A 25,540-nucleotide genomic window follows, 5' to 3' on the forward strand; every position below is an offset into this window, starting at 1 on the left:
CTACCCAAGAGTCACACGTCACTGAGGATAGCTGTGAACACTGCCCAACACAAGATTATAAGATAATGAAAACAGTATGAGCGGATTCTTCTTCCTTTCTTTTTTGCGAGTCACTTGCATGGTTCTTAAATGTTGTATTGTGTTGTCAAAAGGTTGGACACACCAGACAGATGTCTAAGATGGAAGGGGTGTGAACTTCAGCATCTATGTGGTGCCCTGGCATAAACATCCGTGGGTACCAAGTGAGCATGTCCTGTGGACTGAGTAATATAGGTTGGATCCAAGATCCTGGATTCTTCTGTGGTGGGTTCTAACAAATTTCTGTTTGGTTGTTTTTATTTACATCTTGTCTTGTAACAAAATGTCCTATGAAGTGTATTACGTGAGTCAGTTACACAAAATTTAGAGTAGGAGGAAGAGTGAGTAAGCATGTGTGTCTGAGCAGGTCACGCGATATGTTAGGAAGTAGTTGGGAAGTAGATTCAAAATTGCTCACTTCGGCAGCTTCAAAAGACATAGGCAAAAAGGAAATGGACATCAAAAGACAGTAGGCCATGGGCAGCTCTGCTCATCTCTCCTCTGGCAGTGTGATCAAAGCTTACTGGAGAGATGGCATGTCCGGTCTTAGAGCCAGCAAGCATGTCATTGTGAGTGAGTGGGGAACTTACTGTGTTCACTTTTTCCCTCTTTCTGCTTGTGTATGTTTGTGTGCCATACATGTATGAGTGTATAGGTATTCCTGTGTGCATGGGTGCATGTGTGTGCCTGTGAGTGTAAGGCCAGAGGTTGATATTTGGGTGTCTTTCTCGATCACTGTCCACTGTATTTATTGAGGTGGGGGTCTGTCATTTGAACTCAGAGCTCTCTGGTCAGGGATCCCCTGTCTCCACCTCCCTGGCATGGCGGTCATGGGAAGGCCAGTGCACCTGCTCAGCATGTATGTGGGTACTGGTGGTGTGAAGTCAGGCCACGTGCTTGCGTGGCACATGCTTTGCTTGTTGTCTTGATCTGATCACGACACGGACCATAACTGACCTTTCACCTCATCCAGATATCTGCATGAGGAAAGGGCGAGTGTTGTCTGTGCAATGTGTGTGTAGTGTAGGGGAGCTTGGAGCTGCTTTTTGTGCCCCCTTGCACACTCAAATCCCTTCTGTTGTATCTCTGAGCCATATCTGCCATAGTAGATATAAAAATGAGAGCTAGGTGAAGGAGTAAAGGAACGTGCCTGCATTGCACTGTGTCCATGTGATGGAAGATGGGACATCGCAACCACAGGGCAAAATCTAATTTGACCCAAATTGTGAAGTCGCCTGAGGGTGAAATTGAACCATCCAACTGCTATTCCCAGCAAAGGTTTGTCCTGGGACATTTCTCTGATTGTCATATGTTCTTTTTCCTTTGTCCCTCTCCTTGCAAAGTGTGTCATAGGACCACCAGACCTACAGGCCACCCGCTTCATGGGTCATCCTTTTCTGCATAGGCTGAAACGAGTTGGGTTTCATGGACTTCCTGAGCCTGTTCTTGTTGACAGCTTGCCTGGGTACAAAAGAATCTGAAATTAGTACTGTACTAGCCCTCCAAAACCAGAAAACCAAATGTTTTCAAAGACTTCTCAGTACTCACACATGAACTAACTACAACCCCAAGCTTGAACCCTAATCTCTTGAGGTAGGTTCAGATTCTCCGAAGCTAGACTGTGGAGAGGGGTGGGTGTCTCAAAAACAGGGCAATAAGATGTTGAATCACTCCGCATAACATGCCTCCCTTTTCCTTAGCCACAGGAAGATAACTCCTATATGCAAAAGTGTTTTTTTGGTTTTTTTTTTTTTTTGGTCTTTAAGAAAGGACACAGTAACTGTGAAAACTCTGGGTGGTAACTCTTTATTGAGTCCTGTTTTTAACCTATATAAATAACCTGTATCAAAGGACAAGTTGTGATTATTTTAATTTGATGACAAAAAAGTTGATTAGAAGGTGGAGTGAGCCGAAAGAAGACATCAAATAGGCTGTTCTCTTGAAGGAGTAATTATGTGGCAAGAATAATTAATAGTTTATGCATTCAGTAAGTGTTTTCTTAAAGCCCTACTCAAGGCCTTGTGTTCCTTTGCTGGCCAGGAATGACTTAGGAGGCCCGCATTGGGAGGACTGTTTGCCAGGGAGCTGGTGGTGGATTCCTAGAAACAGCTCCTTCTGGAGGATGGAAAAACAGCTGTGGGGCTAGACAGTAGCCTGTAAATCATGCTTTGAACGGTGTTTGAAACACACATGTGAAATCCAATTGCACATTTTAATAGGGAGAAGCTGTGGGGCTATTGGCTCTCAGTTCAGGTTTCCCACACTACAGATGCCAGGACACTGTGAACACACGAACCAAAAATGTGTTGCAGGCCTGGGGGAGTCGACATCATAAACACAGGGAAATCACCAGCGTGTCCTTGGCTCTCTAAGTCCCCAGCGAGGGCTGTGAGTAAACTCGCTGACATGCTCACTGCTGTTTGCAGTGGTCAAACGCTTGCTGTCTTGAGAACAAGCCAGTCCTTTCTGGCAAAGGGAAACAGTCCAGAGAGGAGGCTCTTCCTAAGCTGTTCTTGCTCCCAGCACAGAGGGAAGCTCTATATGTAAGAGAGGGAAGCCCAGGAAAGCAGAAATGAGAGAGAGGTGGAGGGCCATTTCTCATGCCAGCTGCCTCTGCCTGGCCACCCACCTGTTGTAGGCTTCACTAGGGTTCTTGGGCTCAGACGGTCAGTCTTGACATGTTTCATGTGAATATTCTTTTTAAAAATTTATATATATTTATTTGCAAGGAGAGTCAGAGAGACGGAGGGAGGGAGAGAGAGAATGGGTGTACCAGGGTTTCTAGCTGCTGCAGATGAACTCCAGGTGCATGCACCACTTTGTGCATCTGCTTTACGTGGGTACTGGGGGATTGAACTCAGGTCATTAGGCTTTACAGGCAAGTGCCTTAATTGCTAAACCATCTCTACAGGCCCTGTATATTCTTCATGATTAGCTGTTAGAAGGCAAAGCTGGTGTTGTATGGTACTGGTTTTGTGTGTTTGATAATGGAAAATGACATGTAATTGCTATTCAAAGCAATGCATTAAAGAGAGACAATAAGGTTGTCAACAAAAGAAAGAACTCTGCTGTGTTTGTGTTTACTATTGTTCCTTCTCATGCCATCTAAAATACAGGACTGTCTTTTATCTGGCTGTTTCCAAGTCTCTGCTTGCAGTACAGAAAAATACATACAGGCATAGCTATAAAGTAACAAAGAAAGTAGGGCAGCGTAGTTTAGCCATGAGGTTTGTCAGGTCTGAGAAGCTACACAAGACTAATGCACACATGTAATTGAAAACTCAGCCACATCCTTCATGAGAAGTAAGCCAGCAGTGACATTCTGCCTCATTTCCTCCTTTGAATTTACCCTGCTGAAAAACGTATTTCTTCTGTCTACCCAGTTATGCCCTATTTCTTGCTTTAGGAATTAGCTACTATGATGCATTTAAAGCAAAACAAACAAACAAACAAAAAAGGCACTCAGCATAGGTATGAAATGAACAAAACAGAGTGACATATGCTTATTTGTTTGTTTGTTTTTGTCTGTGCCCTGATTAGTAACCCATAGAAAACACAAAGAATTCTTGGTCCAGGTACCCTCCTTTGTAATATTAACAGACTCCACCCAAAAGGGAAATGGTAGATATTTGGAATTAATAGAAAAATGTTGTAAAAAGCCAAGCGTGGTGGCACACACCTTTAATCCTAGCACTTGGGAAGCAGCAGTAAGTGAATCATCATGAGTTCAAGGCCACCCTGAGACTACATAGTGAATTCCAGGTCAGCCTGGGCTAGAGTGAGACCCTATCTTGATACCCTCCCCCCAAAAAATGTTGTAAAGAGCTATAAGATGATTTTGATATTTTGAATTAACAAAAAAAAAAGTAAAAAATCTATGAGTTTATTTTTGAGACAGGTTGGCCTTGACCTCACTGTGAAGTTCAGGCTGGCCTCAAGTTCACAGTGATCTGTCCACCGCAACCTCCTGAGTGCTGAATTATAGACACATGCCACATGCCTGGCTGCTATGGGATTTTGTTATAATGTTCCAGTTGCCTTTTTAAAACCTCGAAATTGTGGAATAATATTGGATAAATCAAACCGTCTTGCTGAGGCAGCACTGACACTCCTCGGCATTTCCTCAGCATCCACTGTCCTTCCCTATTGCAGAATGGCCTCGCTAACTTGCTGCTGTGTCCTACCCTCTCTGCTTCTACCTTGTGCAGACCCCGTGGCAAGTTCTGCAGGAACCTTGGAGCAGTTCCTTTCTACTTGCTCCTCTCTGCAAGGTCATGATTTTTATTTCCTTTAAAGCCTGATTTTTGCCATTCCACCACTGCTGATTTCTCTTTCATTCCTCTTCTTCAATTTTTTTTCTTTTCTTTTTTCAAGGTAGGTTTCAATCTAGCCCAGGCTGGCCTGGAATTTACTATGGAGGCTCAGGGTGGCCTTGAACTCATGGCGATCCTCCTACCTCTACCTCCCAAGTGCTGGGATTAAAGGCATGCACCACCATGCCCAGTTTCTTCCATTCCTCCTCTTGGTGTTGTATTTGCATGTCTGGATGTGCTGTTGGCTCTGCCCCTAATTTTCTTTTGGGACCATAGGTAGCTACTTAGGAAGGATAAATAATGTGGTCTTTTGATTGACTAGTGATTCCTTGGAAGCATGCCAACTTTCAGTTCAGTTCACTGTATAAGTCCCTGAATTTATCTAACTCCACAGAGCCAAATCAATCCTGTGATAAGTTTGTTTGCTTTCCATTTAACAGGTAGGTTCCAGAGGCTGGGGAGATGGCTAAGTGGTTAAAGGCGCTTGATTGCAAAGCGTGCCAACCTAGGTTTGATTTCTCAGTACCTACATAAAGCAAGATGCGCAAAGTAGCACATGCATTTGGAGTTTGTTTGCAGTGGCAAGAGGACCTGGTGTGACCATATGCTCTCTTTCTTTGTTGGCAAATTTATTTATTTATATGCCAGTAGGGAAAGATAGAAAGAAGAGAGAGAGAATGGGCACGCTAGGGCTTTTAGCTGCTGCAAATGAGCTTCAGAATCATGTACTACTTTGTGCACCTGGCTTTATATGGGTACTGGGGAATCAAACTTGAGTTGTTAGGCTTTTTAGGCAAGTGCCTTAATCGCTGAGCAGTATTTTCAGCCCTCCATTTTTTTTAAGTGGTAAGTTTTAGGCTGGGGAGATGGCTCAGCAGTTACAGTGTTTGCCTGCAAAGCCAAAGGCTCCAGGTTTGAGTCCCCAAAACCCACATAAACCAGATGCACAAGATGGCACCTACATCTGGAGGTCATTTACAGTGGTTGAAGGACTTGGCATGTCCATTCTCCTCGTCCTCCTCCTCTCCTCTCCTCTCCTCTCCTCTCCTCTCCTCTCCTCTCCTCTCCTCTCCTCTCCTCTCCTCTCCTCTCCTCTCCTCTCCTCTCCTCTTCCTCTCTTTCAAGTAAATAAAATTTTTTGAATATGTTTTTAAAAACGAGACAATTTGACAAGATGCAAAGATCTTTCTTGACTCTGTGTGTGTGTGTGTGTGTGTGTGTGTGTGGTTTTGTGGTAGCTCAGGCTGACTTGGAATTTACCATGTAGTCGCTGGCTGGCCTCAAACCCAATGATCCTCCTACCTTGGTCTCCAGGGTGTTGGGATTAAAGGGATGTGCCACCATGCCCATCTGACAGTGTTTTGTTTTTTTTTAAACTGTTTTTTTTGTTTATTTTTATTTATTTATTTGAGAGTGACAGAGAGAGAGAGGGAGAGGGGGAGAGAGAGAGAGAGAGAGAGAGAGAACGGGCACATCAGGGCATCCAGCCACTGCAAATGAACTCCAGATGCATGGCCCTCCTTGTGCATCTGGCTAATGTGGGGCCTGGGGAATCGAGCCTCAAACTGGGGTCCTTAGGCTTCACAGGCAAACGCTTAACTGCTAAGCTCTCTCCTGCCCAAGGCATGGTGATTTAAATATTTGCTCTCTGCATGTGACCATCTATGGAAACTGAAAGTTGAAAGAGGGAGGAAGCCTTGCCATCAAGAGAGATGGACATTTGCAGGATGGTCACTGGGAAGCAGCGCTGCCTCTTTGGAACAAGTGCACACAATTGCCTCTCTAGTGGGCTGCTCACTATCTGAGTCTCTGGACAAACACTGTTTGTGGAGTGGAGGGGAGCTAAATTGAACTTGAGACGCAACACTATGGAATGAAACAGACCAACAAATCTTATTGATGAGCAGAACTTTCTGTTGTTTTTTTTTTTGTTTTTTTTGTTTTGTTTTGTTTTTTGAGGTAGGGTCTTGCTCTAGTGCAGGCTGACCTGGAATTCACTATGTAGTCTCAGGATGGCTTTGAACTCACGGTGATCCTTCAACCTCAGCCTTCTTATGCTGGTATTAAAGGCATGTTGCGCCACACCCAACTATGAGTAGAACTTCCTAATGTTCCTGAAAAATTTCTTTCTCACCCAAGTATTTTTTTTTTCTTTTCATGAATAAATGGGTGTGCCAGGGCCTCTAGCCACTGCAAACAAACTCCAGATGGTGGCAACCACTTTGTTCATCTGGATTTACATGAGTACTGGGGAATTGAACCCAGGCTGTTAGGCATTGTAGGTAAGCACCTTAACCACTGAACCATCTCTCCAGCCCCTCACCCAAGTTTTAAAAGTGAAACAACAAAGTGATGGGAAGAGACTCAGACTGTGTTAACCACGATTCATGATTTGACAAACCTTTTCTGTGAAAGCCTGGATTAAAGGATTTCAGCTAATGTGTCATACAGTCTCTACCACACTAGCTCACTTGTTCAGCTGTAATAGGAAAATTGCTATAGACCATATGCAAACATGTGGACATGCTGTGTTCCAATAAAACTTTATATACAAAGACAAGGTGGGGCTTAGATTTGGCTTATGGATGGTACTTCACTCACCCTTTCTGATGTCAGGGAAACTTCCAGCAACCTTCATGAAGTTAATCTAGTCCTTAGTAAATGCCATTCTGAACCATGATGTTTAACACAGACTATTCCAAGATGTCAGTTATAATGTTTGTTTCATATGTGAAAGGTGAAATATTCGAAAAAGCTTTAAGAATTATTAGTGCATGGGTAACAAATAAGTACAAGAGGAAACCCTTAAGAATAGAGTCTAGCTGTAAACTATCAACTCATTTAACCTTGACTGCAGCAATACTCGAGACTTCAGAATTAAGATCTAGGATGCCTGCTTCTTGAAGAGAAGCTTTTCAGATCTCTAAATAGGTCAGACATAAAATTCAACCTTTAAGAGGATCCAATTAGTTGCTAGGGCATCAGACCTTCCATGCAGGTTCCAATTGCAATCAGATTTCTCTTGGGGTGAAAGAGAAAAGGAGGTGGTTTCTTTAAAAATGACAGTAATGAAATGGAGACTCTCGAGTGAATAATTGTAAAATGCAAAGATGTACATCGTTTATAGCACATGGTCTATAAGACATAATTTTAATAGCCTGACTGTAATTTTTAATAGGTTCTGCTGGTCTCAAAATGATCTGACCAGATACTACTAACCTTCCCTTTTTGACATCAGAATTTCTACAGTAAAATGTTGGCTAGAGTTTATTTTATGCTTAGTATAAAGAATGGTGAGCCGTTTGGGGTGGTGAATAATGTTAGTTCCAGCACTTGGAAGGCAGAGGTAGGTGGATCACCATGAGTTCGAGGTCACCCAGAGAATCCAGGTCAGCCTAAGCTAGAGTGAAACCCTACCTCAAAAAACAAATACAAATACAAAACAAAACAAAAAAAGAATTATGGCATTTCTATTGTAAAGTGGAAGAGGCTTTCAGCTACAGAGGAACAAAATGGCATTGAAGACTCTAGATTGTGTATTATACACTTAGTAGTCTGCAGAGAATAAACTACTAGCTTTGGTGTCAAGGGCAAGGCTAGAGCCCTACAAAATGATGATCACCCTGAGCTTAATGATTATGTAACAGACCCTGTCCAAAAAACTTACGTGCCTGAGATTTGAGACTTTTTGAGCCAGTCACATTTTTGTGTGCAAATGATTAAAAACCATTGCAAGTGTAGATGTTCATATTTCCTGGGAACTTCATTAATTAGCCCATCTTCCTCTTTCTGTGCCAAGACAAATATTTGGTCATCAGACATGCAAGTGTTTACTACCAAAGTTATTTGGAGCTAGTTCCTAGTGACACTAGAGTTTGCTTCATAATCCCACATCTGTCTTTTGCATCTCTTGGTGAACTGCTTCAAGGTTACCCTCTGTCCTCCAGAACCTCTGTCATGGAAGTGTCTAAAAGAGAAGAAACCTACTTTCTTGATCAACAAAAAGTATTTGGTTATTATCTATGTGTGACCTTGTGCATCTGGTGGGTTCTGGGGAGTTGAACCTGAGTCCTTTGCAGGCAAGTGCCTTAATTGCTAAGCCATCTTTCCAACACTGGGTCTTTTTTTGTTTTGTTTTTCTTTTTAGTATATGTGCTGCTGAAGCAAGCACATTGCTCATTTTTAATTAAGCTTACTACTTGATCCCCTAGCAGGCAGATCCCTGGCATAAGGGCATGTGTCAGGATGTGGGGGGGGGGCGGGGGCAGGGGCAGATCCTGGAGTCCAGCCCTAAGGCGTGTTTGGCGGTGGATCTTTAGTCTAATCCTACTGGGTGTGTTCAGAACCCTTTGAGCTCTGGCTGCTTGTACTGGTTGGTGGTGCTGGCTGTTTGGTGGTATCTCTGCTGGAATCTATGAACGAGAGCAGCTTCTTCTGCTATTGAATTTATAAGCCTGAAATGAAGTCCTTCCTCCTATCAGCTGTGTCTGATTGGGTATTTGTTCCAGCAACATGGAGTTGACTGCAACACTTATTATCATTGCTCACCTCAAGTTTTCTGTCCTTGGAGCTGAAGCTTGATGTTTTAGTATGATTTTTATTATTTGAGCCAAAAGTCCCTCAAGCTATCTGGAGATTTCTATGATGCTGAAGTCCTCTTCCCTCTTTCAAATACTGTTCTACATGAGAGGATTTTTGTACAGACTACAGGGAAGGTATTGAAGCTTGAAGGAGTGACAATGGGCTATGATTTCAGAGGCAGAGATCTGGAATAGCCTTGCTGGGGCAAAGGGTGTATATCCCCAGAAAGATGGTTTTGTGCGAATGAATTTTTTTTAAGTGCCAAGATGAGAACAAGATGCCAAGAGTAACTTTACAAGCCACTGCTCTGCTCTGTTTTTTGTTTGTTTTTCAAGGTAGGCTCTCATTCTAGCCCAGGCTGACCCAGAATTTACTATATAGTCTCAGGGTGGCCTTGAACTCATGTGGATCCTCCTATCTCTGCCTCCTGAGTGCTGGGATTAAAGGCATGCACCGCCTCGCCTGGCTTTGCTCTCTTTTTTTTTTTTTGTAAGTATTTTATTTATTTATTTATTAGATAGTTAGTACAGAGAAATTAAGAGACAGAGATAGAGAGAATGGGCACACTGGGTTCTCCAGCCACTGTACACAAACTCCAGATGCATGTGCCACCTTGTGCATCTGGCATTCCTGGGTCCTGGGGAATTGAACCTGGGTCCTTAGGCTTTGCAGGCAAGAGCATTAACCACTAAGTCATCTCTCCAGCCCTCAATTTTATTTATTTGTAAGGAGAGACGGGGAGAGAGAGAGAGAAAGAGAAAGAACACTGCCGGGCCTCCTGCTTCTGCAAACCAACTCCAGATGCATATGCCACTCTGTGCCTCTGGCTTTACATGGGTACTGGGGAATTGAACCAGAGCCTTTAGGCTTTGTAACTAAGTGCCTAAATCACTGAGCCACCACTCTAGACCCAACACTGAGAGCTCTCCTCTCCTCTCTTCTCCTCCCTCTCCTCCCCTCCCCTTCTCTCCCCTCCCCTCCCTTCTCCTCTCCATTTTATTTTGTGTTTCTTTCCTTTTTTTAATTTTTATATACTTTTTCTAGTTTTTTTTTATTAACAACTTCCATGATTATAAACAATATCCCATGATACTTCCCTTCCTCCCCCCACTTTCCCCTTTGAAACTCCATTCTCCATCATAACTCCTCCCCCTCTCAATCAGTCTCTCTTATTTTGATGTCATGATCTTTTCCTCCTATTATGATGGTCTTGTGTAGGTAGTGTTAGGCACTGTGAGGTATCCAGGTCATTGTGTGTCTGGGGGAGCACGTTTTAAGGAGTCCTACCCTTCCTTTGGCTCTTACATTCTTTCTGCCACCTCTTCCGCATTAGACCCTGAGCCTTGGAAGGTGGGATAGAGATATTGCAGTGCTGAGCACTCCTGTCACTTCTTTCCAGCACCATGATGCCTTCTGAGTCATCCCAAGGTCACTGCCATCTGAAAAGAGAAGGTTCTCTACCAAAAGTGAGAGTAACTTTAATATAAGGGTATGAACATTAAGAGAAGTGCTTACTGGGCAGTTTGATAAGCATAGTATATACACTTATCCAGACATCAGCAGACGTTACACCCCTAGGGCTCATGACTACCCCTGTTTTAAGTTTTCAGTATCAGGGATGTATTCCCTCCCATGGAGCGGGCCTCTAGTCCAATTAGAGGGTAGTTGTTTTCCACCATGACAGATGTATCCTTTCCTTTTTCCTTTCATTTTCTCTTTTCCTTTTCCCTTTCCTTTTTCCCCTCTCCTCCCCTTCCCTCCCCTCTCCCCTCTTCTCTTTTCCTTTCCGACGTAGAGTCTCACTATAGCCCAAGCTAGACTGGAATTCAGTATATTGTCTCAGGCTAGCCTCGAACTCATGGCAATCATCCTGCCTTTGCATCCTGAATGCTGGGATTAAAGGTGTACGCCACCATGCCCAGCCCCACTGCTGTTTTTAATGTGTGCATGTATGTATGTAAATGCATGTGTGTTCATGTGGAGGCCAGTGAACATCCATGAATGTCATTCCTCAGCAACACTGTCCATGATATTTTTAGACAAGGTCTTATTGGCCTGGAGCTGCCCATCAAGACTAAACTAGCTGGCCAGAGAGCCCCAAGGATCCTCTTGTCTCTGTGTCCCCAGCTTTAGGATCACAGGTGTGTGCCACCATGCCCAGCATTCTGTGTGGGTACTAGGGATCAAACTCAAGTTCTCAAGGACAGCAAGTACATTATGACTTGCTGTGTCAGCCCCAGAAACCACTGCTATTCTTTAAAATCAGTTATGTAAGTTTTGATGGTATGATGCTGAAAAGCACATCCAAATGATATACATGTTTTGTAGTTCATTCTAAATCCTATAGAAAACCCCAGTACTGATGGTTTAGTAATGATACATGAAGAAGAGTCATGGGGGCTGGAAAGATGGCTTAGTGGTGAAGGCACTTGCTTGTGCAGCCTAAGGACCCAGCCAGGTTCAATTCCCTAGTGCCCATGTAAGCTAGATGCGCAAGGTGATACGTGTGTCTGGAGTTGTTTGCAGTGACTAGAGGCTTTAGTGTGCCCATTTTCTCTCTCTATCTGCTTCTCTCTCAAAACAAAAATAAATGAAATATTTTTCTTTTAAAAGAAGTATTGAGATAGGAAGATGTGCTTGCTTCTGCTGGACTCAGTTTGGGGCTGTAATCCTTTACCGGCTCCACCCAGGGAGGTGTTTGGCAGTGTGGGGCTGAGCTAACGTTTCAAGTGCCATTACCTTACTCTTGGAGAAGCTATTCCAGGGAGAGGCTCTGCAGCTTCCCTGGGGACACACAGTATTATGTTGAATCACACAAGTCCACCCCCCTTATGTCATCTTGTTTTTTTGGTCTTATTTTTCTATGTTTTTTGAGGTAAGGTCTCACTCTGGCCCAGGGTGACCTGGAAATCACTGTGTAGCCTCAGGCTGCCCTTGAGCTCACGGTGATCCTCCTACCTCTGCCTCCTGAGCGATGGAGTTAAAGGCGTGCACCACCATGCCCAGCCTTTCATCTTGTGTTCTCATCACTGCAACTTCCCCATCAGAACTAAGTGACGAGAGACCTTCTGGACCTTGAATCTAGTTTTGAGTTTTAATGGCTACTCGTTTCTTTCCCTCTCACTATTCGAACAGCCACCCATTCGGATTGGCTTTAGGGTTTCTGCATGTTTCCTTCTTGATTTGCTATGTTATAAAAAATGATCAGAGCTGGGCGTGGTGGTGCACGCCTTTAATCCCAGCACTCGGGAGGCAGAGGTAGGTGGATCGCCGTGAGTTCAAGGCTACCCTGAGACTACATAGTGAATTCCAGGACAGCGAAAGATCAGTTTTATTGGCTTAATTCTGCTGATTGCTGTAGATTTATCATCTGTCTTAATATGTCTAGTGAATCCGAGGTACAGGTGGTTAGTTTCATTTTATAAGGAAGAAACTGGGGTCCTGAGCACTGAAATGACAAATTCCCCCACATCAAAAAACCTGTAATGTGGTCGGGCTGAGCATCGAAACTGGATCCCAAACCCATGCCTTTAACTGCTGTGCCTCATTGACATCTAATAGCAAAAAAGCATGTCCGAGAAATGACCTGGTGTGTGGCTAAAGGGCAGCTTCCTCTTACATGTGTTGGAGCTCTAGGATCTTCAAAAGGAAAGTAGGCACCATGTCTTATTATTGATTGAAGGTTAGAGCTTGAGTAAGTAAACATACACATGGAATTAGGCAAAAAGACTGAATATGGCTTAGCGGTTACCATGCTTGCTTACCTGCAAAACTTAATAACTCAGGTTTTGATTCCCCAGTGCCCAAATATAACCAGGTGCACAAAGTGACACATGCAATATGGAGTTTCTTTCTAGTGGCTAAGGCCCTGGCACACCCATTCTCTCTCTCCCCTTGCAAATATATATGTGTGTGTATATATCTTTCTATATCTATATCATCTATATCTATATCTATCTATCTATCTATCTATCTATCTATCTATCTATCTATCTATCTATCCATCCATCCATCCTACCTCTGCCTCCCAAGTACTGGGATTAAAGGCGTGCACCACCATGCCTGGCGATAAATAATTTTTTAGAATCCCAGAATATTTGCTGGGTGTGGTGGTTTATGACTTTAATGCCTTTAGTCTCAGCACTCAGGAGATAGAGGTAGGAGGATCACTATGAGTTCGAGGCCACCCTGAGACTACATAATGAATTCCAGGTCAGCCTGGAGAGCAAGACCCTACCTGGAAGGAGGGAAAAAAAAAAAAAACCCACAGAATATAATGAACTGAGAAAGTGTGTGGATCTGGGTTTTCATATCTTATAGCTATGGAAAGGACAAAGAATCAAGTCACAGAGGGCTTTGTGGAAAAGGTGGGGCTCATGATGGGGCCTGGAGAGTATAGATTTGTACAGGCAAATCCAGGCTGCTCTAGGTAAGAAATGAGCAGACATCCACAAGGAATTCTGGGATTGCAAGGAGACCTGGCTAGCTACAGAGAAAAGAGGGTGACAAGGTTAGCGACAGTGTAGAAATGGTGCTAGTCAATAGAGAATTGAGCATTTGAAGAGGACTTTGAATTGATTTGTTAACAGACAGGAGCGGGTGTGGTGGCGCATGCCTTTAATCCCAGCATTTGGGAGATTGAGGTGGGAGTATTGGCGTGAGTTCAAGGCCAAGTTTGGGGCTACCGACTGAGTTCCAGGTCAGCCTGAGCTAGAGTGAGACACTATATCAAACAAACAAACAAACAAACAAAAGGGCTGGAGAGATGTCAAGGGTACTTGGTTGCAAGCCTGAAGGCTTGGGTTTGCTTTCCTAGTACACACATAAATCCAGATGCACAAAGTGGCCCATGCATGTGGAGTATGGATGCAGTGGCAAGAGGCTCTGGCATACCCATTTCCTCCCTTCCCTTCCCTCCCCTCTCTCCCACCTTGCTTGCAAATAAATAATGAATAAAAATATTAAAAACAGTCGGACGTGGTGGCATACACCTTTAATCCCAGCACTTGGGAGGCAGAGGTAGGAGGATGGCCATGAGTTTGAGGCCATCCTGAGACTCCATACTGAATTCCAGGTTAGCCTGGCCTAGAGTGAGACTCTACCTTGAAGAAAAAAAAAAAGCAAAAAAAGAAAAAGAACTATTAATCTCATTTTAAGGTTTACTTATATTCCTTCAAAAAACATTTACCTAGGACACAAGACTGAGAACCCTTAAGATATTAGCAAGTTGGTCTGTATGTTAAGTGATGAAAGTCAAGACTGTGGACTGTGTAGGCTGTTGAGACTCATGGGCTACAGAGGAGATTTGGCTAGAGGATAAATACAAAGTATGTTGGCAGCTTTTGACCCTTGTATTCACTTCCATTTCTGGAGTTTCCAAATATCCATGTAATTATCAGTTACCATGTCTGCCTCCCCAGCTACACTCTTGTGTACTCTCTGAGGTCGAGGACTGCTTCCTATTTTCCGGGGCCCTAGTCCTTGGCAGGTCATTAAATAAATATTTCCAAAGTTGATTTGAATCAGGGCTGCAGAAGCAACCACATACAAGTAAAGGCGGGGAAGCAACAGTTCGTGTGAAAAGGCCTGGGGATTTCAGCAAGGACAGTGACATGCATGGTGTTTGGAGGAATCTGGCTGCATGTATCCCAGGATGTGCTGTCTTGCATTGATTACCCCTTTTCAGTTAACTAACTTCTACCTTCTGCTTCCTTTGGCACTCTTCCATGCCTTTTAATTTCCTGCAACCTAACTTTTTGCATAGTTGCGCTCCTTATTTTTGCTACTTCAAGAATGTCCTAATAGTCTGCTTCCTCATTTAAGATTCCCATTTCAAAAACCTGGTTTGTGTTTGTGCTCTTCTTCTAGAATGTTCTTTTTTAAATTGACAACTTCCATAATTATAGACAATAAACCATAATAATCTCTCCCACTTTTGCCTTTGCAACTCCATTCTCCATCATATCCCCTCCCCCTCTCAATTAGTCTCTCTTTTACTTTGATGTCATAATCTTTTCCTCCTATTAGGAGAGTCTTGTGTAGGTAGTACAAGGCATTATGAGATCATGCATAGTCAGGCTATTTTGTGTCTGGAAGAGTGTATTGTAAGGAGTCTTACCCTTCCTTCAGCTCTTACATTCTTTCCGCCACCTCTTCCCCAAATGACCCTAAGCCTTGGAAGGTGTGATAGAGATGTTTCAATGCTGAGCACTCCTCTGTCACTTCTTCTCAGCACTATTGTGCCTTTTCAGTCATCGCAGTGGCCACTACCATCTGAAAAGAGGAGCTTCTCTAACCAAAAGGGAGAGTAGCATTGATGTATGGGTATGAACATTGAGAGAAGTGCTTACAGGGCAGTTTGGTGAGCATAGTATATGCATTTAGCCAAACACCAGCACATGTTATGCCCCTAGGGCTCATGATCTCCCACATATAAGGTTTTAAGAGTGGGTCTCCAAATAGAGAGCAGTTGGTTTCCCCCATAACAGACATGCCACTGTTGCACCTGTTGGCTAATTTGGCCTGGCTAGCCACACTTGAGGCTTCCAGTGTCCACTGTTTTCACCACTGATGGCTTCTGTCTCCTATAAGGCTGCATGCAGTGCAGCTTTTTCCAGCTTTCTGTCAGCTGGTGTATTGGGAGAATATTTTCAGCACAGCCTGTTTGATTTTTCGGTGACCTTGCAGTCCAGGCATATGGAGTCTTCAGCAATAGGGTATTACTATCTGTTCCTGGTGAGAAATGAAGAGCCTTGGCAATAGCCTGTAATGTTTTAATGGCATCAGGGACCTCCCTGGCCAACAACTCACTGGAAGGTATCCCATCTGTGGCACTGAAGTTTTTCTAGTAACAGTCTGGCTTCTGGGTATGCCATTATCCAAAAAAGTAGGTTATCATGTGGCTTATTCACATTATCCTGAATTTTTGACTAACCTTCCCTCACATTCCTTGTACTCAATCTCTTCCCCTGACCTAGTTTAGGCCATTCTACCTGCAGTAATCTGGTCATCTACTTACATATATACAATTCCATCTCTTAAAGTCCACCCCTCTTTTCCCTCCTTTATCGCCCTTTTCTAGCCTATTGGCCTCTGCTACCAATTTTTACTCTAACTCACACATGTCTGAACATTTGTAGCTAGGATCCACATATGAGAGAAAACATATGACATTTGGCTTTCTGGGCCTGGATTACCTCACTTAGTATGATTCTTTCCAGATCCATCCATTTCTTTACAAATTTCATGATTTTCATTTTTCTTTACTGCTGAATAGAACTCCATTGTATAAATATACCACATCTTCATTATCCATTGATCAGTTGAAGGACATTTATGCTGGTTACATTTCCTAGCTACTGTGAATAGAACAGCAATAACCATGGTTGTGCAAGTATCTCTAAGGTAGCGAGAAGAGGCCTTGGGATATATGCCTAGAAGTGGCATAGCGGGGTCGTGTGGTAGATCTATTTTTATCCGTCTCAGGAACCTTCACACTAATTTCCACAATGCTTGTGCCTGATTATATTTCCACTAACAGTTTAAAAGGGTTCTTTTATTGCATCCTTGACAACATTTAAAATTTTTTTCTTTTTTTTTCCTCTCCTTGCCAACATTCATTGTCATTTATTTTCTTTCTTTTTTTGTGTGATTATTTATTTATTTATTTATTTTTGGTATTGTGATAACTATACATTCTTATCTTTGAAACTCAAAAAGGAAACACATGTATTTTAAACAGCTAATTGTGCAAGTTCAAAAAATGAGGGTATGTTTTTAACTACCACATCTCACTCTTTATTTATTTTAGCATCCCAAAGAAGGACACATTCTGCTTAGCTAGGTCCTAGATGGCACACACACTGATATCACGGGACAGTTGCATATAAGACCAGACTTTTTTTTCTTTCTTTTTGGTTTTTTGAGGGCCCAGGCTGACCTGGACTTAGTCTCAAGGTTGCCTTGAACTTACTGCAGTCCTCCTACCTCAGCCTCCCAAGTGATGGGATTAAAGGCTTGTGCACCATGCCTGGCCCAACTAGACTTCTGACTCTGGCTTCAGCTTCATTTCCCACAGGTCATCATCTTTAATTGTCTGTGCAAACCTCTAAATTATGCTCGTTTTGCATTGCCATTGATGGATCTATGACTGCTTTAGGTAGGGCAAAAGCAGGCATGACACTACTCTTGAGTTAGGCTCTCCAGTGAGCTTTCTATCAAGCCAAAGGAAAGGCTTTCGAAGTTGTAGTTGTTTATAGGAGAAGTATAGTATTCTTTTTTTGATGGAAGACAATAGATTTTTGCCTTCATGTTGTCCTTAATATCCATTGTGTGGCCATATTAAAAAAAATGGGGATGTTTTCACACACCCATGCCAGATAAATCTTGTTTTACCAGGTCCTCCCACATGTTTATTATAACTAATTAGAATTTAGTTTGTATCTTCAGAGAATTCTGTAAAGTTGTTAGCCCATTTGTAACATACGCTGTAGAGATTATACATATATATAAATCACTGGGTAGGAGTAGACAAGAGTTATAACAAGAGATTGCAGTTACATTGCTTGCTTGAACTTTGGTAAATTGCATTTGGCAGCCTTTGTTCTAGGTTCCCTCCCTTTTCTTACCCATTTTCACCTGTTCTCCTTTTCCCTCCCATCCTCTCTACTCCTTGGCAATGCTGGGGATCTAACTGAGCTTTAGGCATACTAGGCAAATACTCTACTAATGAGCTATACCCCCCTTTTTTGACTCAAAAACTTTTAAAATATTTTATTTTTATTTATATTTGAGCAAGAAAGAGGCAAAGAGAGAGCGAGAGAGAGTGAGAGAGGGAGGGAGGGAGAGAGAGAGATAGGGAGAGAATAGGTGGGTCAGGGCCTTCAGCCGCTGCAAACAAATTCAAGAAGTATGTGCCACCTTGTGCACCTGGCTTACGTGGGTCCTAAGGAATTGAACCTGGGTCCTTTAGCTTTGCTGGCTAGTGCCTTAACTGCTAAGCCATCCCTCTAGCCCTTCACTTTTTTTTTTTATTGACAGCTTCCATACTTATAGACAATAAACCATGATAATTACTCCCCTCCCCCATTTCCCCCTTCACAAATCCATACTTCCATCATATCCCCTTTCTGTCTCCATTTCTCTCTCTTTTATTTCGATGTCTTCATCTTTGACTTCTATTATGAGGTCTTGTGAAGGTAATGCTAGGCACTGCAAGGTCATGGATATTGATACCAATTTATGTCTGGACAATTGCATTGTAAGCAGCCTAACCCTTCCTTTTGTTCTTACATTCTTTCTGCCACCCCTTCCGCAATGGACCCTGTAGCAGACAGTTTCAGATTTGCTGAGATAAACTTCTAGACCAGGTACAGTTATAGAGGAAGGGATCTTTATTGAAGCCTACAGATCCAGGGGAAGTTCCATAACAGCAGAAGAAGCTCGCCTGCCTTCACAAGTCCAAGCAGAGAGAGAAGTACAAGCCAAAAAGCTAAAAGCCACACAGCACACTTCAGGAACTCCAGCTAGGCACACTTTGCATATCTTTAGATTGAAATCTGAAACCCACCACCACACCTTAAGATCTACTCCGTGACACTGCCTTCAGCCAGGTGGCTGCAGATACAAACATTAAAAAAAAAAAACTGAATATATTAGGGGCCATCTATTCAAACCACTACAGACCCTGAGCTGTGGAGGGTGTAATAGAGATGTTTCCGTGCTGAACACTCCTCCGTCACATCCTTTCAGCACCGTGGTGCCATTGGGTCATCCCAGTGGTCACTGCCATATTCTTTCTGCCACCTCTTCCGTAATAGACCCTGAGCCTTGGAAGGCGTGATAGAGATATTGCAGTACTGAGCTCTCCTGTCACTTCTTTCCAGCACCATGATGCCTTCTGAGTCATCCCAAGGTCACTGCCACCCCACCTGAAAAGAGAAGATTCTCTGGTGTAGTCCCAGTTGCCTTTTGGGATGGCTTTGCGCTTGGGGTCCCTCTTTGTTGCACTGTGGGCTCGGGTAGGCTGGCTGGGTTGGTGGGTCACTGGTGGGATCGCCTGTGCTGAGTGCTGTGCAGGTGAGCTCCCTTCCCCAGGTCTCTAGTGCTTGCGCTGGTGGTAGGGGAGAGGAGGCTGTGGATGGTGGCTGAAGTTATCCTGCTCATCTTTTTGAGCCTCTTCCTCTTGTCCTCCCTTCATGTTTCTTGAGTTTGTGAGGAGGCTGGTGTGAGTGGAGAAGCCCCACATCTGGTTCCTCCTGCAGTTACCACGTGGACTTGGTTCCACTGCTGCTGGAGCCACTTCTGCCTGCTTCTGTGGTCTCTAGATGCTCTTAATCTCTCCTACTTCTCTGCTACAGTTAATAACTTCTTATACACCTCACTTTTTAGTAAAAGAGTATATTTTGCATTTTTTTTTTCCCTTTTCTCCCCTAGGCTGCTTTGGCGTGGTTCTTATGCCACCATCTTAACTCATTTTTTTTTTTCTTCTTGATGATAGCCATTCTGACAGGAGAGAGATGAAATCTCAAAGTAGTTTTAATTTGCATTTCCCTATGGCTGAGGATGTAGAGTATTTTTTAGATGTTTATTTCCATCTGTATTACTTCTTTTGAGAACCCTGTTTAGTTCCTTAGCCCATTTTTTAGTTGGCTTATTTGATTGCTTATTATTTAGTTGTCTGAGTTCTTTGTATATCCTAAATATTAATCCTCTGTCAGATGTATAGCTGGCAAATATTTTCTCTCATTCTGTAGGTTGCCTCTTTGCTCTATTCACAGTGCCCTTTGCTGTACGAAAGCTTTGTAACTTCATGAAGTCTCACTGGTTGGTTAGTGGTTTTATGTCCTGGGCAACTGGGATTATTATATTCAGAAAGTCTTTGCCAAGACCAATATGTTAAAGGGTTTCCCCTACTTTTTCCTCTAGCAGTTTCACAGTTTTAGGTATGATATTAAGGTCTTTGATCCATTTGGACTTGATTCTTGTGCATGGAGAGAGAGAGATCTGGTTTTGCCAGCACCATTTGTTGAAGTGGCTGTCTTTTCTCCAATGAGTATTTTTGGCATTTTTGTCAAAGATCAGGTGGCTGTAGCTACCCGGACTTACATCTGGGTCTTCTGTTCTGTTCCCTTGATCTATATTTGTGTTTTTGTGCCAGTACCATGCTGGTTTTATTATTCTGTAATATAGGTTAAAATCTGGTATGGTGATACCACCAGTCTTACTTCTGTTGCTCAGAATTGTTTTAGATATTTGAGGGGTTTTTTGTGCTTCCAAATGAAGTTTAGGATGGTTTTTTCTTTTCTATGAAGAATGCCATTGGAATTTTGATGGGGATTGCATTAAATATGTAGATTGCTTTTGGTAAGATTGCCATTTTCACATTTGTTTCTTCTGATCCAAGAACAAGGGATGTTTTTCCATTTCCTAGTGTCTTCTGCAATTTCTCACTTGAGTGTTTTAAGTTTTCATTGTAGAGATCCTTCACTTCCTTGGTTAGGTTTATTCCAAGGCACATTATTTATTTTTTTGATGCAATGGTGAATGGGAGCGATTCATTGATTTCATCCTCAGTGTGTTTGTTGTTAGCATATAGGAAGGCTACTGATTTCTGTGTTTATTTTGTATCCTCCTACATGGCTATAGGTGTTTATCAGCTCTAACAGTTTGCTGGTAGAGTCTAAAGGTCCCTTATGCATAGAATCATATCATCTGCAAATAATATAATTTGATGTCTTTCTAATTTATATCCCTTTATTGTGTGTCTCTTGCCTTATTGCTGTGGCTATGGCTTCCAGTACTATATTAAAGTGGGGACAGTGGACACCCTTGTCTTGTTCTTGATTTTAGTGGAAAAGCTTCCAGTTTTTTCCTATTTAGTATTATGTTGGCTGTAGGCTTGTCATAAATAGCCTTTATTATGTTGAGATATGTTCCTTCTATTCCCAGTCTCTGTAGGACTTTTATCATGAAGGGACATTGGATTTTGTCAAATGCTTTTTCTGCATCTGTTGAGATGATCATGTGACTTTTTTTGTTCTTTAGTCCCTTTATATAGTGTATTACATTTATCAATTTATGTATGTTAAACCATCCCTGCACCTCTGGGATAAAGCCTACTTGGTCAGAGTGAATGACCTCTGATATATTCTTTTTTGTTTTTGATTTTTGAGGTAGGGTCTCGTTCTAGCTCATGTTGACCTGAGATTCACTATGTCCTCTCAGGGTGGCCTCGAACTCACGACAGTCGTCCTACCTCTGCCTCTCTAGTGCTGGGATTAAAGGCATGTGCTACCATGCTTGGCGGTTCTTGTATTCTGTTTGCCAGTATTTTATTATGAAATGTAGCATCTATGTTCATGAGGGAGATTGGTCTGTACTTTTCTTTTCTTTTTTTTTTTTTAAATCTTTGTCTCATTTTGGGCCTGAACTTTTTTTAAGTTGGGAGAGTTTTTGTAACTGCTTGGATTTCTGTACTTGTTATAGGCCTATTTAAATGGTTTATCTCAACTTGATTTACTTTTGGTAGATCATATATATCAGAAAAATCATCCATTTCTTCCAGATTTTCAAGTTAGTGAATATGTGTTCTTAAAATATGTCCCTATGATTTTCTGAATTTCTTTGGCATCCGTTGTAATGGTCACTTTTTCATCTCTAATTTTATTAATTTGTGCCTCTTTTTCTTTCTTATGGTCAGATTTTCTAAAGGTTTATCAATTTTTTTTATCCTTTCAAAGAACCAACTCTTGGGGCTGGGGAGATGGCTTAGTGGTTAAGGCATTTGCCTACAAAGCCAAAGGATCCCAGTTCTATTCTCCAGGACCCACATAATCCAGATGCATAAGGGGGAGCATGCGTCTGAAGTTCTTTTGCAGTGGCTGGAGGCCCTGGCATACCCATTCTCTCTCTCTCTTTCTCTCTGTCAAGTAAATAAATCAAATCAATAAATCAAAGAACCAACTCTTTGTTTCATTGACTGCATATTTTTTGTTTCTATTTCATTATTTTCTGCCCTAATCTTTATTATTTGTTCCCATCGGCTGATTTTGGCTTCCTTGGTTCTTCTTTTTCCAAGGCTTTAAGGTGAAGCATTTATTTGTGACTTTTCTATTTTTATTTTTATTTTTTTCTTTTTGAGGTAGGGTCTCGCTTTAGCTCAGGCTGACCTGACCTGGAATTCACTCTGTAGTCTCAGGGTGACCTTGAACTCTCAGTGATCCTTTTACTTTTCCCTCTGTGGTGGCATTAAAGGTGTGTGCCGCCACACCTGACTCTAGTTTTTTTTGTTTTTGTTTTTTGGTTTTTGGTTTTTCAAGGTAGGGTTTCACTCTGCCTCCTGAGTGCTGGGATTAAAGGCGTGCACCACCATACCCAGCTGGTTCTATGAATCTTTTGATTTCCTTATGATTTCTTCTTTGACTCATTCATGATCATCATTTAGTAGTATATTATTTAGTTTTCATGATTTTGTGGATGCTCTTGCTTGCTATTGATTTGTGGTTTAATCCCATTCTGAGCAAATAGTGTGCAAGGAATTCTTTCAATTTTCCCATATTTGATAAGGTTTGGTTTGTGTCCTAATATATGCTCTGTTTTAGAGAATGTCCCATGTATTGTTGAAAAGAATTTGTATTTTGCAGCATTTGGATGAAATGTTCTGTAGATACTTGTTAGATCCATTTGTTCTATGACCTCATTAAATCCAGATGCTTCTTTGTGTGTTTTTTGTTGGGATGACCTGTCAATTGATGATAGTGGGGTATTGAAGTCACCCACTACAACTGTGTTTGGTATTATCTGTGATCTCAAATCTAATACTGTTTATGAAATTGGGATCCTTCATGTTAGGTGCATATATGTTTAGAATTATAATGTCTTCCTGTTGGATTATTCCTTTAATCAATATAAAGTGATGTTCTTTATCTTTGTTAACTAATGTTGAAGTATGTCAGGTATTAGGATATTGACACCTGCTTGTTTTCTAGGCCCATTTGCTTGAAATACCATTTTCTAACCATTTGCCCTAAGATAGTGTTTGTCTTTTTTTAGAAAGGTGGGTTTCTTTCATGCAACAAGTAGAAGGATATTGCCTTTTGTTTATTTGTTTGTTTTATCTTTGTTTTTCAAGGTAGGGTCTCTCTCTAGCTCAGGCTAACCTGGAATTCATGATGTCGTCTCATGGTGGCCTCGAACTGGTGGAGATCCTCTTTCCTCTGCCTCTCTAGTGCTGGGATTAAAGGCATGTGCCACCATGCCAGGCTTCAGGATCCCGCTTTTTAACCCAGTCTGGAAACCTGTGTCTTTTGGTTAGGGTGTTGAGGCCACTGATATGAAGAATTGTTAGTGAAAGGTGTGTATTTATTCTTGCCGTTCTTCTTGTTTTGTAGTTCTTCCATTTTTTTCCCCTTTATTCTCTTGTACCAACTAGTTTTGAGTATGGTTTATTTTTTCCTGGTTCCATATGTATGTACTTTTCTTTCTCTTCAGCATGGGGGATCTCTTCATGTATTTTCTGTAGTGCTGGTTAAGTCTTCATATATTCCTTTAGCCTGACTTTTTTTTTTTTTTTTTTTTGGTGGGATGTCCTTAATTTTCCATCTATTTGGATGGAAAGCCTTGCAGGGTAAGGTAATCTTAGTTGATAGTTGTTATCTTTCAGAACTTGGGACACATCATTCCACACCCTTCTGGCTTTTAAATTTTGTGTTGAGTAATCTGCTGTTATCCTGATGGTCTTGCCTTTGTATGTGACTTTTCTCTCTAGTTGCTTTTAATATGTTTTCTTTGGTTTGTGTGTGTTGTAGTTTGATTATACTATTGTGGTGAGACGTTCTGTTATCTGTTTGGAGTTCTATAGGCTTCCTGTATCTACATTGGCATTACTTCCTCCTATTGCAAGAAATTTTCTTCTGTGATTTTGTTGAAAATACCTATTATGCCTTTGGAGTGAAATTGTTCTCCTTCTAAATTCTTGTGTTTGATTTCTTCATAGTGTCCCAATTGTCTTGAAATTCCCATCCATACCTTCCTATTAGTTTATCTTTCTCTTTGTTGGATTGTATTAGGTCTGCCACCTGGTCTTCTACTTTAGATATTCTGTCCTCTCCTTGATCCATTCTACTTGTGAAACTTTTTCTACAGAGTTTTCTATTTGACTTATTCTGTTTGTCATTTCTAGTATTTCTGATTGTTTTTTTTTTTTTTTTAATTTCTGTTTACTTACTCGTGTCTTGTGTTGATGTCCTTATTTCATTATGTTGGTTTCCTGTGTTCTCCTAGGATTCCTTTAAGAGTTTGTTTTCTTCGATTCCTTTGAGAATAGATAAAATCATTATTTTGAAATCTTTGTCCAGCATTTCATCTAAAACAGTCTCACTAGAGGTCATTTATGACAGATTTATAATTTTTGGTGAAATTGTATTATCTTGATTTTTTGTTGTTGTTTTTTGTTTGTTTTTGTTTTTTGGTGTTTTGAGGTAGGATATCACTCTAGCCTAGACTGACCTGGAATTCACAATGAAGTCTCAGGGTGGTCTGGAATTCACCAGGATCCTCCTACCTCTGCCTCTGGAGTGCTGGGATTAAAGGCATGTGCCACTATGTCTGGCTTTATCTTGATTTTGTGTGTATGAGTGTGTGTGTGTTTCTTGTATTGTAATGTAGAGATATTTGCATCTTGAGCTAATTTGATGTTTGGGTTTTCTAATATTTCCTGCAGTGTTTTTAGCCATGTAAATCCGATTTTTATAAATCTTCTGGGTAGACCTTTAAGGTGCCATGTGTAGCTCTTATGCTCCCAGAGTAATAGCAGACGTGCCCTACGTGTTGAGAGTGTACCCACTTTGCAAGTACTTTAGTAGGCTGGGTGGAGCAAATTCCTGGCAAATTCTAAAATTCAACTGATCAATATACATAGTCAATCAAAAGTAGCATAGAATATTTATGCAAGATTGTGAATTTAAACAAATAATCTAGTAAAGCCAAAGTCCCTAAGGGTATGTGTTGCCCCACACCCTTAATCCTGTCAACTGGGAGTTTTGAGATTTCTGAAATGGGATCCAGGTCAATGTGGGGTGAGCCAGACCCTGCCCCCCAAAAATGACAGAAGAAAAGGGAAAGGCTCTAAATCAGGAAGTATCAAAGGCAACTCCAAAATACAGCTTATTTGAGAATGGTAAAACCAACCAAGATCATATTGTTCAAATCTAACGCATAACCTACCCTGAGATGGAATGTGAGATTAACGCTTCTAGTGCTGGCCTCTGTACTTGGCTTCGTGTATGTAGGCCCTGTTACCTTTTAGGATGGCTTCCAGTCTCATCTATGCTGAGTGCCCACCTTGATCCCTTTCTGTTTGGCTGTGGTCTTCGTTAGCCTGCTTGGGGTGCTGGATCTGGTGTTCTGATCAGCTTGTCCTGGAGGGTGGGAGGGTGGGGGAGTGGGCAGCACGTGGGGGAGCTGCGTGAGTTCTATGGTGGTTCAGGGATGGGCGGCTGAGCAGGATGCCTGGAGTTGTACTGGAGCGGCTCAGCTCGTCCAGTTTGCTCAGCTGCTTGCTGTTGTCT

At 41.9% G+C, this 25,540-nt stretch overlaps 1 protein-coding gene across 5 annotated transcripts in view; it reads left to right on the forward strand.

The window, feature by feature from the left end:
• Positions 1-25,540, forward strand: part of Znf462 (zinc finger protein 462) — a 195,882-nt gene that overhangs the window by 95,247 nt on the left and 75,095 nt on the right. The window lies entirely within an intron of this gene.

This window comes from Jaculus jaculus, chromosome 1 (genome assembly GCF_020740685.1).
Source record: "Jaculus jaculus isolate mJacJac1 chromosome 1, mJacJac1.mat.Y.cur, whole genome shotgun sequence".
Taxonomy (NCBI): domain Eukaryota; kingdom Metazoa; phylum Chordata; class Mammalia; order Rodentia; family Dipodidae; genus Jaculus; species Jaculus jaculus.